The sequence below is a fragment of the Dreissena polymorpha genome, chromosome 4 (assembly GCF_020536995.1).
Source record: "Dreissena polymorpha isolate Duluth1 chromosome 4, UMN_Dpol_1.0, whole genome shotgun sequence".
Classification (NCBI taxonomy): Eukaryota; Metazoa; Mollusca; class Bivalvia; order Myida; family Dreissenidae; genus Dreissena; species Dreissena polymorpha.
The window spans coordinates 93993660-94011546 of NC_068358.1; positions in this window are offsets into that span (position 1 = coordinate 93993660).

Here is a 17887-nt window from a genome sequence, read left to right on the forward strand (position 1 = left end):
CCGTTGATTATTTTTGATGTTTCTACTTCATATACACTTATATTAATTAATGCAGCATCATCATACTAAAACAATATACCAGAAAGAGAAAAATAATGCATTTGAATATCAACCGTACTTTCGTTTGACAACTGATCATGCGTTTACGAGTTGAACCTAAATTTAGTTTTAGTGCAGATTTGTTCATACGACACAAAGACACGAAATTGTTTTACGGATCATTTCAGCTTACAGGACTGGGTGGGTCACGTAAGAATATCGAATATAAAATATATTTTTATAAACAACTGGTAGCAAGGTGAGTTGCAGATAATTAATCAGTAACCACATTTTAACTAACTATTTTGACCTGTTAATTCTTTTCAGCTCAATTCAACAGTGCAAAATGCCCATAATATCACTTTAAGCATTAGCACGTTGATAATTGATACTGTTAATAATCGAATCAAATAGCAATGCCCGACAAACCACTAAAACAGGTTTGTTCGAAGAACGCGCCTATAAATACGGATACTTCTCGTGTGGCCGGTTGACTCATATGTTTAAATTTCACTTCCATTCTTCTTTTGGTTTTCTGTTTTGTATCTATAGGTTTATGACCAGCAATATGTTATAATGTAAAATAAGCCGCGAAAACTCCCCGTAACATCCCGTACTGCGTGTGATGCAGCTAAGAACTGCACAGAAAAAGACATTCGCTATCCTTGATCTCATTCATTAAACTATTTACGCCGTATATCTTTTTTAAAGATATTTCTTGTTTTGATTGCATCAGTATTTCGTTAACTCTGATCTTTTGTTGCAAATGAAAGGTTTTAATTTTTCTATATGCTAATGCGTTTTTATACGCCCGTCTATGACGGGACGTATTATGGTATACCCCGCGTCCGTCCGTCTGTTAATGTCGTACGCTACGTCAAATATCCTTTGACAGATTTTCTTCAAATTTTAACACAATCTTAATATTGATAAACCCTGATCCCCTTTCGTTTTTGACGGAATTCTGAATTGTCGTTCCAGAGTTATGGGACTTTGTTCGTCAAAATTTCGTGATTTCATTGAATGTCCTACTGTAGCTCAAATATCCTTCGATGGATTTTTTTCAAATTTCAACACAATCTTAATATTGATAAACCCTGATCCCCTTTCGTTTTTGACGGAATTCTGAATTGTCGTTCCAGAGTTATGGGACTTTGTTCGTCAAAATTTCGTCATTTCATTGAATGTCCTACTGTAGCTCAAATATCCTTCGATGGATTTTTTTTATTTTTTTTTTAGTATCCCTGAAAAATTGAACAAGGTGAGCTTTTTTTCTATTCCGATTGTACACTACCACTTACCCATCTACATTTCTCTTTTATTATTGGTCAAAATATCTATAACAGGTTTACTTCAACTCCATATCCTCTAAAGAAATGCATACATATACTCAAAAAAAGATATGGTATGAATGTCAAGGAGACGGCGCTCCATGCTCATGTACTTATAAAATAAACCATGTATTCAAATACAAATAAACTGAAGTAAAAAAATGATTCAAAGGGTTATTTATTACCTTACTACTTCATTGGCGAACGACGGGCGTATCATGCGCTCATGGCGCAGCTGTTTATTATTTTCTTTATCAGTTTTGTTCTTATATTGGTGACTCATGTATGGTTTTGTTTAGCTATACATTTGACGTAATCTTGTTATCGCCAGAAATACGTTTATAATGTAAACACGTTAAGACCACAAATAATGTTGGGAGAATTTTAATTCCTTCCTTTTTCAGGTGAGTGGATTCGATATAAAGCTGTGATATGTATATATGTCATTAATACATCCTTTAATGGGCATACTGACAGCAGATGCAGTGTCATGTTTTCAAATGATCTTTTAGTTGGCATTTATCTTAAGTGATTGATTAAATCATATATCTCGTTTAATATTTATGAGGAAACACTTGGTGTGATTGGGAAATATATTGTTGGTATTGTAGAGAGAAGAAATTAATGGTTTTGCGCGTAAAATGCACGCGTTTCTAGTTGTTGCATTTATATGAGGTGTAAATACTAGTACATTGATCTGCTTTTCAATGTGTGTTTTCGGTGGGTGAAAGATATGGAGAAGGAGAAAAGGCAGTAATTGTTGATTTTCAATAAAGTAGCGTTTAATTTATGTTTGAGTCAGTTTCCAGTTCGTGTCACATGAGACCCTAACACGGTCCGTTTCCATTGCTGGAGAAGTATGGCGCAACGTTTACGGATGCCATGAAGATTCCTCAATTTAGCCGTTCAGTGGAGGCTGAACATCGTTGCATATTCAAGAAATTGAAGCGACTGAATAATATTTTTTTATATTTATGTGCAAGAAACCCCGTTATATACAAACACACATGCCTTATTGGTCCATGTATAATTACTATTTATAAGAAAATACGTTTTATTAAATTAACAAGGAAAATAATGATTTGCAAGATGATGGTGATGGTGGTTGTGGAAATGGTTATGGTGCTGTTGATTGTGGTTATTGTGGTGGTGGTGATGGTTGTGATGATGGCGGTTATGATGGTGATGAATGTGATGGTGGTGATGATGGTGTTGATGGTGTTTGTGATGGTGGTGAAGATGGTTGTGGTGATGGTGTTGATGGTGGATGTGGTGATGGTAATTGTTGTGGTGTGGTAGTGTGCTACATGTATTTTATATACTGAATTAAATATATCTATCTAGTGGTGATGGTTATGATGGTGTTTGTGATGACGGTGATGGCGGTAGTGATGGAGGTGGCGATGTTGGTAGTAAAGGTGATGGCGGTGGTGATGGTAGTAATGGTGATTGTGATTATAGTGGTAATGATAGGAAGATGGTGATGGTTATGGTGAGGTGATGATGGTGTTGGTGATAATTATGGTGGTGGTGATGGTAGTGACAGTTAAAGTGATTGTGGTCGTGATAATGATGGTAATGGTGGTGAAGGGGGCGATGGTGGTGGTGATGGAAGTGGTGAGGGGTCATTGTTGTGGTGATGGTGGTAATGTTGGTGTTGATGGTGGTGCTTGTGATAGTGGTGGTGGTTATTTGTCATGTTGTTGCTGATTGCTGGGGTGGCTCTGGTGGTGGTGGTGATGGAAATTGTGGTGATGATGTTGATGGAGATATAGGTGGTGATGAAAGTTTTTAGGGTGATGTAGGTTGTAATGGTGGTGATGGTGATAGGCATGGTGGTGGTGTGGGCGATGACGACGATGATGGTAATGGAAATGATGGTTTTTATGGTGATGTTGGTGGTAATTGTGATGATGGTGGTGTTGGCAGTGATGGTGATGGAAATGGCTGTGATGGTGATCATGTGATGAAAGTGATGGTGGTATTGGTGATTGTGGTTGTGAAGGTGATGGAGCTTGCTGTGATGTTGTTGGTGGGGTTGAAGGTGGTGGTGGTGGGGATACGGTGGCGATGGTCATTGCAGTGGTGGTATTGGTGCCGGTGGTGGTGATAATGGTAATGGTGGTGACGGAAGTTGGATTGGTAGTGATTGTGGTGACAATTGTGGTGGTGTTGGTGCTGGTGGTGGCAGTGCTTGTGATTTTAGTGGTGGTGGTGGAAGCGATGATGATGTTGGTAATGGTGGCTGTGATGGTGGTGTTTATTATGTTGGTGATGGTTTGGTGGTGGTAGTGATTGAAGTCGTGGTGGTGGTGATGGTGGTTGTGATGATTTTGTTGATGTAGATTATGGTGGCGATGGTGTTGGTGGTGATTGTGATGACGGTCATTGCGATGGTGGTGATAATGGTTATGGTGATGGTAGTATTGGTGACGGTGGTGGTGGTATAGGTGGAGAAGGTGCTGATGGTGGTTGTGTTAGTTGTAGTGATGTCCTCATGTTACTTTCTGGTCGCCAAACTGTAATTTTCGCCGCCCAATCGGTTCCGAGAATGCTTAGGAGGGCGGGGATATCTGGCGACTATTATTTTTGATTTGATTTCATAAAATTATGAGAGATTGTTAATCAATGGCATTTTCCTCCTTGATGTTTTCTTTTCAAAATCTCACCACTGTAAGGCACACAGACAATTAAAGGTAAATTACAGGAGTGTTTGCTGTTTTGGTTGCCGACGATTGGCCTACGTTAAAAAGTCGAACTTAATGTCCTGTGGCTGTAGGTAATATTAAATACGTTCAAAGATCGAACAACTGAAGTGCCTTCAGCGCTTTGATTTTAATAGCTGAAACGGCGCAAAGCAGGCGCCGATGTACACACATACTCTCAACCACTGTGACTGATATATTCAGCTTTCTATAAAAAGTGGCTCGACAAGCCTTGCACGATAAACAATGATATTACAGTCCGGATAATCTGTTTTCCCACAAAGTGTAACATTTTAACGCTTTATGTACAAGTACCTTTGCGGTAAGGAGACGGGTTTTACAAGCAACGCACGGTCTTCTCATGGTTGTCTTTACTGGTTTTATTTTAAAAATAAATAAAACATAATGAAATGCTACTATGGTCAAACTTTTTATAGCCTAATGGCCTATAAACTCAAAGTGTGACATTGGTCTTCGAGTACGGGAATTGTGTGTTTCACACGCTGTGGTCTTATGGTTGCCATTGTGGCATGATGTATTAAAAATGCATGATGAACGATTAAGTTACAATCATATGTTACAATCCTATGAGGGTAGATCCGGATGGTGAACGGGAAACAGTCTAGACAATGTCGAACGGTGTAACACGTGCAAGCACATTCACGCTACAATTGTAATGAGCTGACTGCAAAAAAGGCTTGGCAAAAATACACAGTTATTTTAATTGCTAATTTGGTTGTACAATTGTTAATGAATTGGATGGAACGGCGTAGCTGCTTTATGGAGCATTCACACGGCTTAAACGGCTCTCATAAGAAAACAAGACATGTTCTTATAAAACACAAGTGCCCCCGCATCCCACTATTATCTAAAATATCCACCGATGTCAAAAACAAATTGACATTGACCTGATAAAATGACCTTCACCTTTAAGGTAGGGGATGATTTTTACATGTGACACGTTGTCTTATGATGGTTTTCATTGTAAATAATAATAGTAAAGTAATAGCAAATATATACAGGAATTTTCATGGTCATAGCAGAGACAGGACGTTTAGTACAGACGCACAGACAAAGTGACTGCCATATGCTGCCTTCTTCTAGGAGGGGGGGGGCGGGGGGGGGGGGGGGGGGGGGGCGTCAACATATGAAATATGTGGGTTAGACACATTAGTGGGTTTCTGGATGAAACAATACAAATGTTATGTATATTAATTGGTACAACCTAAGTTCAATGAAACCACGAAACTCGTTCCAGAAGCGTTATTTTAGAGAAAATTCTTGTAATTTGTATATGTAATTTCGTCAAAAATCAATGGACCTGAACGAATGTTGAACTTGATCTGTAAGTCCTGTATGTAGACATGAGCAAAAATCAGGTCAATGGTATGCAATGGTTAAGGAGCTTGATCTGTATGTCATGAAGGTATACTCACCAAAACTCAGGGCTTTTAGGAAACACTATAGAAACCGAAGGCTAGTCGGAAGGGCAGTGCGACTGCTAAATGCTCCCTATATTAGGGCCATAAAAATGTCTTAATGCAAGAGACACAAGCAAAACTAATCTGCATCTCTCAGGGTGAGAAGATATTTTCCCTTGTATAGTGTGAAAATTAAGAGCCTAAAGATGAACGCGAGTTTCATTTCACTATTATACATGTAACGAAAGTTATCCAATCACGACAATGTTTTATCATTAAAATACTGCTAAGTGTGGTATTAAAAGATGGCTAGCATACGAGTTTGGGTTTTCGGAACAAGACTTCCGATACCAGTCAGAATTATCAAAATTCACAAAGAAAAACAATATGCCTAAACAAGAGCACCGCATAACGGGTGCCACGCTCGGCTGCGAAAGCTTGTCAGAGTATTTTTTTTAAGAGGTCACAGTGACCTTGATCTTTGACCTAGTGACCCAAAATGGGTGTGGCGTGTAGAACTCATCAAGGCGCATCTTCATATGAAGTTTCAAAGTTGTAGGTGGAAGCACTTTGATTTTAGAGCCAATGTCAAGGTTTTAGCACAACGCCGGCGGACGGCTGACGACGAGCAGGCTATGACAATACCTCGGGTTTTCTCCAAAAAACAGCCTCGCTAAAAACTTCTTACCATGCACCCTCACTTATTATAGGGATTTTTTCATGGATTTGGGCATGTATTGAAGTTTATCAATAAATGCTTTAAATTGGTAAATGTAAACATAAGAACTAAATAGCTCCAGTAAAAAAAAAACAAGACATGTGTTTGTTAATAACAAAACGCCAACTACTGCGCAGCTTTGATTTTATTTTTGTCCCCTACCGTTGGAGACAGTCACAAATGACCAAGAAAGACATCACTGACAACCAAGGCCTGTGGTTTATCAAAGAGATCATAGCCAGAGTTCATCATGTATGTATGGACATAAGTCCACAGGTATGTAATGAACCCTACCATTCACAAATTGGTACAGTAAAGAAATGAGGACACCATGCTAAATGCTTGAAATGGTTGAAGTGACCCTGTGACCTAGTTTTTGACCCGGCATGACCCATATTCGAACTTTACCTAAATATTGTCTAGATACAACTTCTGACCAAGTTTGGCGATTATTGGATGAAAACTACTTCTACTAGAGAGCGGACACCATGCTAAATGCTTGAAATGCACTAAGTGACCCCGTGACCTAGTTTTTGACCCAGAATGACCCATATCCGTACATGACTTAGATATTGTCCAGATACAACTTCTGACCAAGTTTGGTGAAGATCTGATGAAAACTACTTCAATTAGAGAGCGGACACCATGCTAAATGCTTGAAATGCACTAAGTAACCATGTGACCTAGTTTTGACCCGGCATGACCCATATTCGAACTTGACCTAGATATTGTCTAAATACAACTTCTGACCAAGTTTGGTGAAGATCGGATAAAAACTATTTTAATAAGAGAGCGGAAACTGCTGTGGACGCCGCCCGCCTGCCGCCAAGGTGAAACAATAATACGTCCAGTTCTCTTTAAAACGGGCGTATAAAAACCTTTGACAAATCAATCATTTGAGTTATAAATAATCAAGACAAGGGCTGTTTGTAAAACATGCATGCCCTCCATATGGGCTGTCCGTTGTAGTGGCAGCCATTGTGTGAATACGATTTTTGTCACTGTGACCTTGACCTTTGACCTAGTGACCTGAAAATCAATAGGGATCATCTGCGAGTCACGATAAATGTACTTTTCAAGTGTCATGATCCTAGCTTAAAGCGTTCTTGAGTTATCATCCGAAAATCATTTTACTATTTCGGGTCACCATGACCTTGACCTTTGACCTTGTGACCTCAAAATCAATAGGGGTCATCTGCAAGTCATGATCAATCTACCTATGAAGTTTCATGATCCTAGGTGTATGCGTTCTTGAGTTACCATCCGAAAACCATTTTAATATTTCGGGTCACCGTGACCTTGACCTTTGACCTAGTGACCTCAAAATCAATAGGGGTCATCTGCGAGTCATGATCAATCTATCCATGAAGTTTCATGATCCTCGGCGTATGCGTTCCTGAGTTATCATCCAGAAACCATTTTACTATTTCGGGTCACCGTGACCTTGACCTTTGACCTAGTGACCTCAAATTCAATAGGGGTCATCTGCAAGTCATGATCAATCTACCCATGAAGTTTCATGATCCTAGGCATATGCGTTCTTGAGTTATCATTCAAAAACCATTTTACTATTTCTGGTCACCGTGACCTTGACCTTTGACCTAGTGACCCCAAAATCAATAGGGGTCATCTGCGAGTCATGATCAATGTACCTAAGAAGTTTCATGATCCTAGGCCCAAGCGTTCTTGAGTTATCGTCTGACAACCACCTGGTGGACGGACCGACAGACCGACCGACGGACCGACAGACATGAGCAAAGCAATATACCCCCTCTTCTTCGAAGGGGGGCATAATAAAAAATATGTACAGTAACTATGAAAAGAACTTAAATTCTTGGTAAGCAAATATATAATCTAAGATTTATAATTATATAAATTACTTCCCTTGAAAATAATTGTCTCTAACAAATCTCTATTTTTAGCAGCAAATAATTAAAAGACACTACCGTGACTGTAGATTCACCACTCAAAATGTGCAGCTCCACGAGATACACATGCATGCCAAATATCAAGTTGCTATGTTCAATATTGAATAATTATCTCCCTTTAAAGCTTATTACTTCCCTTGGATTTGTATTTTTGACCTTAGACCTTGAAGGATGACCTTGACCTTTTACCACAATGTGTTTGTCAGAAACACAATGCCGCCTATGGCGCTGTTTTCATTTATTTAACAAAAATATATCATTTGGTAAGTCAGATAATTATGTCCATTAAAAGCTTATTACTTCCTTTGGATTTGTTTTTTCCACCCTGTGACCTAGTTTCTGACCCGGCATGACCCATATTCGAACTTGACCTAGATATTGTCTAGATACAACTTCTGACCAAGTTTGTTAAAGATAGGATGAAAACTTTTTGAATTAGAGAGCGGACACTAAAAGTGTGAAAAACTGACAGACGGACAGTGCGAAAACTATATACCCCCTTTTCTTCGAAAGGGGACATAAAAAGTTCAAATACATGATCATCTGTAAAAATGAACGAAGACTGACCTTTATGTGCAAGATGTTAATGAGCTTTGAATTAAAATAATTTACTGATCAACATTCAATAGACTTCATGTCAACAATTAACATGCCGAATACACATAACAGTTAATGACATAAAAATATATGATACAAAAATCATCTTGAATGCCTTTAAAATCAATAAAAATTCACAGACTTTTAGTAGATGTAAATGTCACTTTGATCATAGTTAGGAACTTTTAACATTCTTTTAAGGATTGTGCACTTGTTTTTATGCTGCTTATTGCTAAGTTCACTGCTATAATTAAATACCAAAACATTAATCTTTCCAACAAGTTACATTATATTCCAAATATGGAGACACAAAAAAACACTCTAAAGATAATTAAAACCCTAGCTTAATCCCTTGTTGGCCCCTTTCTGAGCAAGTCTGTTTCTAATATAGTTTGCCGAGTCTATATATCGTTCAGCGCAGAAGCGTAGACATGTCTCCTGTTTCCCATCTAAATGGTCCTTTGGGTTGATGTCGCAGGTGTCCCAGCACATCTCAGACACCTTGGCCATCCTCTGCATGATCTCTGCCTGCATTTGCATCTGATAGGCCATCTGAACAAGTTTTGGGTCGATGTTACCCTCCCCGCCACCACCACCAGCCGAACCCCCCGAGGTACCGAAACTGTCAAAACTCATGTCTTCGGTGCAGTGTCTGAAATATAAAACAATAAATTACATTAATATGCCTAGTACTAAGGAAAATTGTTTCAGTCTCAACATTTGGATTCATAAATGTCATGAGTATCTAAAAGATTTAGTTGCACAGCCCCACTGCCAACTTTTTAAATTAAGTTGCCATTTCCAAAATCTACTCGCCCAGAGCAAACACACAATTTCTATCCCCGAACACACACAAAAATCATAAGTCACTAATACTTCATACAAACAAGAGGGCCAAGATGGCCCTAGTTTGCTCACCTGAGAGGAGTCGGTTCATTCAATCTTTACCAAATGTCAAACTTTACCTAGATATTGTCCAGACAAACATCCTGGTCAAGTTTCATCATTATTTTATCTGCGAGTCATGATCAATGTACCTATGAAGTTTCATGATCCTAGGCATTAGCATTCTAGAGTCATAATTTGGAAACCATTTTTCTAGGTTGAGTCACCGTGACCTTGACAGCCATTGTGTGAATACGTTTTTTGGCACTGTGACCTTGACCTTTGACCTAGTGACCTGATAATCAATAGGGGTCATCTGCGAGTCATGATCAATATACCTATGAAGTTTCATGAACCTAGGCATGTGTTCTTGAGTTATCATCCAAAACCATTTTACTATTTCAGGTCACCGTGACCTTGACCTTTGACCTAGTGACCTGAAAATCAATAGGGGTCATCTGCGAGTCATGATCATTGTACCTATGAAGTTTCATGATCCTAGGCATAAGCGTTCTTGAGTTATCATCCAGAAACCATTTTACTATTTCAGGTCACCGTGACCTTGACCTTTGACCTAGTGACCTGACAATCAATAGGGGTCATCTTCAGTCATGATCACTGTACCTATGAAGTTTCATGATCCTAGGCATAAGCGTTCTTGAGTTATCATCTGGAAACTATTTTACTATTTCGGGTTACCGTGACCTTGACCTTTGACCTAGTGACCTGAAAATCAATAGGGGTCATCTACGAGTCATGATCAATGTACCGGTACCTATAAAGTTTCATGATCCTAGGCCTAAGCGTTCTTGAGTTATCATCCGGAAACCATTTTACTATTTTGGGTCATCATGACCTTGACCTTTGACCTAGTGACCTGAAAATCAATAGAGGTTATCTGCGAGTCATGATCAATGTACCTATGAAGTTTCATGATCCTAGGCATATGTGTTCTTGAGTTATCATCAGAAAACCATTTTACTGTTTTGGGTCACTGTGACCTTAACCTTTGACCTAGTGACCTAAAAATCAATAGGGGTCATCTGCGAGTCATGATCAATGTATCTATGAAGTTTCATGATCCTAGGCATAAGTGTTCTTGAGTTATTATCCGGAAACCATTTTACTTTTTCGAGTCATCCTGACCTTGACCTTTGACTTAGTGACCTGAAAATCAATAGGGGTCATCCGCGAGTCATGATCAATGTACCTATGAAGTTTCATGATCCTTGGCATAAGCACTCTTGAGTTATCATCCGGAAACCATCTGGTGGACGGACGGACCAACATGAGCAAAATAATATACCCCCTCTTCTTCGAAAGGGGGGGGAGGCATAATGAGAAAACTGCCTCCCTCCCAGCAGCCATGTTATTCAACTGACCGGAACCATTTTCTAACTCAAACTCTCATATCAAGGAAACTAATTTTCTGAGCAAATTTCATGAAAAATGGGCCAAAAATGTGACTTCTACTGTTTTCACATGTTTTCAGTATATACATATAGAGAAAAATGCCCCGCTCACTGGCGGCCATGTTTTTTCACAGATCCCGACCATTTTCAAACTCGTCCGAGATATCAATAAAACCAATGTTTTGACCAACTTTCATGATGATTGGGCAAAAATTGTGACTTCTAGAGTGTTTACAAGGTTTCTCTATAGCCAAATAGTGAAAACTGCCACTATAAACATACTGAGAAAAATGCCCCGCCCACTGGCGGCCATGTTTTTTCACCAATCTCGACCATTTTCGAGACATCAATTGAACAAATGTTTTGACCAGCTTTCATGATGATTGGGCAAAAATTGTGACTTCTAGAGTGTTTACAAGGTTTCTCTATAGCAAAATAAGGAAAACTGCCCAGCCAACTGGCGGCCATGTTTTTCAACGGATCGGAACCACTTTTGAACTCAACCAAGATATCATTAAGACAAACATTTTTACAAAGTTACATGACGATTGGGCATGAAATATGACTTCTACAGTGTTTACAAGGTTTTTCTTTTTTTTTACCTAGGACCTAGTTTTTGACCAGGCACAACCCAGTTTCTAACTCGGCCGAGAATTCATTGGGACAAAGCTTCTGACTAAGTTTCATGAAGATGGGACAAGAAATGTGGCCTCTAGAGTGTTTACGAGCAAATGTTAACGGATGGACGGACATACGACGGACAAAGACCGGTCACAAAAGCTCACCTGAGCAATCAGGTGAGCTAAAAAGTATCGAACCAGTAGATGCCCCACCAAATATTTAAATTTTATGGTTTGTTAATGACTTCATGCCTTTCTGTCATTTAGTTCACAACAGTCTCTTATTATTTTCGATTCTGCTTCCCTATAAACCATATTCAGAAACTTCCAATTTCACCTATACATTGATTCATTGTTTATCCAATATTGAACAACAAAGGTAAAATAAATCATTGTTACAGTACAATTAAAATATGTTGTTTTCTTAAAGATTCTTTTAAGGCACTGCACATAGTCAAAATAACATTGAGAAAAAAATATGGCTTGCACATTAAATGGGTAGTCATCTGGGTGAAGGGTAGTGACTTGGCCACCACCAAACACCTTTGATCTATGATGCAGAAATGAGAACAAAACAAGATGTTTCGTTACAAAATGTGTGCAAAAATTATTTATCATATTCTCATAGACACATACAGAGGTCAAAAATATTTCAAGATTGCAGAGTGAGTTCTTTACAAATTTTCATTTGTCCTGGAAACATATGCACTCATCCTTCAAATATATGCAATATAAAGACTGCAAATCAGCTGTTAAGACATAAAGTTTATCAAAATCACTTGCGGAAATGTAATTTCGATTAACCATTACAAGTAAAAAATATTCATTAAACCATTGTTTTTTTACCGATCACAAACGCTTGGTTTAATAGGACCAACTGTGAAGGTTTTTTTAGTTCTGACATTTGTTTGCTATCTGTTTTGGGCCTTTAAACATTGCCCCCACCAAACTGGTAAAAAAAAAACATCTGGTTTAGATAATTCTCTGAAAATTCATTACTTAAGATACACAAAGTTGAGACTAAAAAACCAATATGTACCACAAAGTTAAGACTAAAAAACCAATATGTACTCGGGACACAGTCTCACATAACAACATGAACCTCCTGCATGAAATGTACAATGACTACTTACTGCTTATTCAAGTTCTACTTTCAGAATAGATATTCTTTTAGAAACTGGTCAGAAAATACATGTCTAAACATCAGATTTTTTTCACTGGTCCTCAAATACGAGAGCTTTTGGAAAATTCATTAGTTCTTTCAATATTTCATGCATCAATATGAGTTGCCCAGTGTAATCTTTGTCCCTTGCAATCAATGCTTTAAACAGGAAGCTTGGATCAGAGAAACTTTCCAACTACTTCCCCCCTGCAAGCACAGACTGACAGCGAGTTTAGGTCTTCATGAGTGCCCTTATCACACTGAATGCATACATAGTCGGAATAAATCAACTCTCAGCTTTATAAACCAAAGGGTTACTGAGAGTTGTAATGCGCTGTCTGTTGTCCTAAGGTGCAAAATTTGATCACCACAGCAAGGGCTAAGGAACACTGATACTGCTAAAACTTATCAACGTTAACCTGTCTAAAGTACAAACTCATGCAAATTGCAAATGGTACCAATAAAGCAAGAAATAATTCTTTTTTATATACTTTGTTATTCTTTTGCAGACTGACTGACAGACTGACTGAGTGCAAACCATAAGTCCTGTCCAGTTTCACCGGTAGGGGACAATAAAAATATATAAACAAGAGCACCGCATAACGGTAGTTGCAATAACTCTAAGCAGCCCATTGGGCTATAAAGCTTAGAGTTGCAATGCCCTCTCTCTTGTCCATGGGTGCAAAATGTTATCAACAATGCAAGGGTTAAGGAACACTCAAACTGCAAGAACTTATTAAAGTTTACCTATTTAAACCACAAACTCATCCAAATGGTACCATTAAAGCAAGAAATAATTGATTTTATGACTTAGGTTTTGTTTTGTACGCTGTATCCGCCATATTGGAAAATTGACCCAATATTGGTTAGGTCGCAGTACACCAATATTTTGCACGTCGGGTTATGTGCTCCAGCCTAAAAAGTCGATAACGATCTGGTATACGATACAGAATACACTGATTCCAATTTAAACATAAACATGTCAGCGAGAAAAGTGTGTTGAAACATTGTCGTGTTTTGATAGGGTGCATGCAAAGGATAACATCTGTAGGTTGCCATTCAGGTAAATTTAACATGTTTATGAAGTTTATTCATTATTTTCCTCAATTTGTCTCGAACGACGTCTGTTTAGTGAAGCGCATGGATTCGCTGCGCTAAACTGCACCCATGTTAATGAAGGGGTGCATATGGACTGCCAGAGCCGCCATAGCAAAAATTATCAAAGGCTCTGGGAGTCCGTTTAAATGGTCTACCCATAGCGGGTGCCAATGCTCGGCTGCGGGTGCAGTTTGAATTAATGAAAGCTTGTCAGAATATTTTTTTTAGAGGTCACAGTGACCTTGACCTTTGACCTAGTGACCTAAAAATGGGTGTGGCGTGTAGAACTCATCAACTTGATCAAGGTGCAGCTACATTATGAAGTTTCAAAGTTGTAGGTGGAAGCTCTTCGATTTTATAGCCCATGTTAAGGTTTTAGCACGACACCGGACAGCGGACGACGAGCTGGTTTTAACAATACCTCGGGCTTACTCCGAAAACAGCCGTGCTAAAAATCAGAAATGAAAAACTAGAATTTTTTTAAGTATCCCCGTGTGACCCAAATTCGACGATATAACGGTTACATATAGCTAAAGAAACTTCAGCGTACAGTTTATATAGTATTGACAGACCTGTACGCTGAAGCGAACTCCGTATCGAAAGTCAACCAGAGTCGTAACATATTTATGTCACGCTATAAATCAAAGAAAGCTCATTTTCTTGCATACATTTCTACATATATTAGTGAATGAATATAAATTACTGCATCTGGGAATATATTAAGATTCAAATATTTCAAATGCATCTTACAATAGATGAAAATAACTCTCATCAGTCTGAAATTCACAATTTTGACACCATTGTCGCTTTGTCACGTGACGAGTTTTCATTTGGATACTTTCGGATCGACCTTGACATTTTTTGCTGAAATTGTAAACATTACTTTCGTTTTCTGAAATCTATTATTTGTGATTAACAACTTACGTATGGTGGATTATAAGACTGATTTCAGTGTGAATCAGGTAGTTTTAAATAATAGTTAATTTGAGTTCGTATTAAAACTACAATTTGTTTACAAAACAAGCCAGAATAATCTAAAATACCGGGAAATGTCATTCAGAATTTGAAAACACATGAGCACATGGTATGTTACTAAAAATAGAAATAACGTCATATGACCGTGAAATCTCGGGAGATTTGCATTTCAAGAAAGTCTGTCACATCGCTGTTTTTCTCGATATGTAAGAGCAGAATAGATAAATTTTATATGTTTAAGATAGTATTTTATGAATGAATATATCAGTTAAATGTGAAAAATGTTTATCTTTCCGATGAAGTGGTTGATATGGGCCAATAACTGCATATAAAAGCTGTTTTGGACCGGTCTTTGTTAACTGTCAACTTTTCGGGAATTTCTGGTTGACTTTCCTAATGGGGTTGGTCCATAACTATAAAGTCGCGCCAGTCAAAAATCATAACAAGCGACATTTAAAGTTAGGTGGCAGGGGATATATCAGTGAAAGGGGGGTCCATGAAAATTACATATCTTTAGGGTAGGTGTTACCTATGGTCTTTAAAAATCAATTAGGTATTTATAAGATGTATTTCTTGTGTTAGGTTGTAGAAAGAATGTCTCAAAATTTTGGAAAAAAACATTACAACTAGCCACAGCTCCCTAGCAAGGAAATTTTGAATCTTCAAAAAGGAGGTTTTCACTTTTGTCGGAAGTCAATATTTCACGCTGCAGAAACAGAACAAAATTTTGAAGGTAAATTGTGAAAAATCTAAACGTATGGGCGACACTTTTCTAGGCAAATAAACAAAGCACAGGGATGAAATTAGTGAGTAATGTAGCCAAAACTAGGATTGCATTCTGTTTGAATGTTCTGTGCATGCCATGAAATGGGTCAAATTTCTCAATTTTTCATTAAAAATGAGGTGGTCGGGGGGAAAGATCAAGGGCCATAGTTTCACAAGTGAAGAAGCCAGCCTTGTCTTTGGTTGTATTTTCAATGTATATTGCCTATGCTATGACACTGACACAAAAAGGCTTTCTTGTGTCACTTTCTGCTTTGATGCAATGGATTTGACTGTTTGCGGCCTTTCGGAACTCGAAATTTGGTCAAAAATATATCCCCTGCCCCCTTAATAGCAAAACGCAAAATTTTAAAATTGTGTATATCATACGAAAATTGATACATGTATTCCACAAATGTGTTGCGGTAACAAATCGAACATAATTTTGCATATATCTTTTAACCGCTATGGTTGAGATTATGGAAAACAAAGGGAGGTAATAATGTTAAAACCATTGCTAATTATTAGGAAAATTTCACGTGTGCTGGTTTCGCACTGGAAAACAATGTTTAAACTCATATTTGTGTAATAGCATCTACATTTGCACATTTTCTGAGCTTGAAAACTTAAATAAGCAAGATAAGTCTGCCGTTTTGTAGAAAAAGTTGGTAAAAATAGGAAAATTATGCAAAATAGTGGTTAGTAACATGCCGCAAACATAAATTCTCTTTTTCTTCTTATTTGAAGTCATTATGGCAACATATTTCTTCATGTGACACCTAACCGATGAAGAAAGACTAAGATTGAAGCATTTATTTGATAATAAATACGAAATAATAAGTGAATGCCACATCTGGAAGGGGGCGTACACTCCAAGCGTCTATGGTGTTCTGCGGTGTAGTTTCCGCGGCAAAAGGCTAAGGCTTAAAGCTCACCATGCACTATATTATCTTGAAAATAAACATGCCATGTCATCAAAAATGCATGTGTCACATTTATGCCACAGTAAACTTTGTGTCAACATCAAGCACTTAAGTTATGGGCCTCAAAGCATTAACAAAAGGAAAATATGTGCTCATGAAGGTTCCTTATGCACTTGAAAATGTTTTCAAGCTGTGTCTTGTTTACAATGATGTTCTCATAGTCAGATATATTTGCCCACTGTTTCCAATTGTAGCACTTTGATTTTCAGACTGTGGTACTGTTTGATGTGGTCGCAGTTTAATAGGGAGAACGAGTGGACCCCGAGAACGATTACACGCATTCAAGACATCGTTAGCCACAGAATCACCAAAGCGCACGACACTTTCCAGGTCAGGGTCTGAATTCAACGGAATAGAATCTTGAACTTGTTTCTCTACACAGGGCACATGCCTGCAGAAACTTTATAGTTTGGAAATACTCCTTTTTTGAAAAGTACATCTTTGTTTTTCGTAGCGTGATTGTTTTTATAACTGTGCTGTGATTTCTTATGGAGTGATCTAATTTTGAATGGTATTTTAATGAATGAATATCAATATTTGGTGCATGTATTATGTAATCATATGGGAATATACATCTGTAAGACTGATTGATAGTGTCAATAATCATTTTAAACATTTGACATATAACTTGTGTGCTTCTCTACTAAATAGAGTCAAATGTTGTGAATAGGAACACTATTTTTTTGATTATTTCTGTTCTGGTTGTTTCCCTTGAATTGTGTGAATTTTTGGAATTACTATGAAATACAAACAAAACACAGGATACAGTTCAGAAATGTTGCATTTAATTCATTTAACATTATATTTTAATATAAGAAAAGCTTTTTGTTTTATTATGCATATATTAAAAAACTTAAGGTGGCAGGGGATATATCAGTGAAAGGGGGGTCCATGAAAATTACATATCTTTAGGGTAGGTGTTACCTATGGTCTTTAAAAATCAATTAGGTATTTATAAGATGTATTTCTTGTGTTAGGTTGTAGAAAGAATGTCTCAAAATTTTGGAAAAAAACATTACAACTAGCCACAGCTCCCTAGCAAGGAAATTTTTAATCTTCAAAAAGGAGGTTTTCACTTTTGTCGGAAGTCAATATTTCACGCTGCAGAAACAGAACAAAATTTTGAAGGTAAATTGTGAAAAATCTAAACGTATGGGCGACACTTTTCTAGGCAAATAAACAAAGCACAGGGATGAAATTAGTGAGTAATGTAGCCAAAACTAGGATTGCATTCTGTTTGAATGTTCTGTG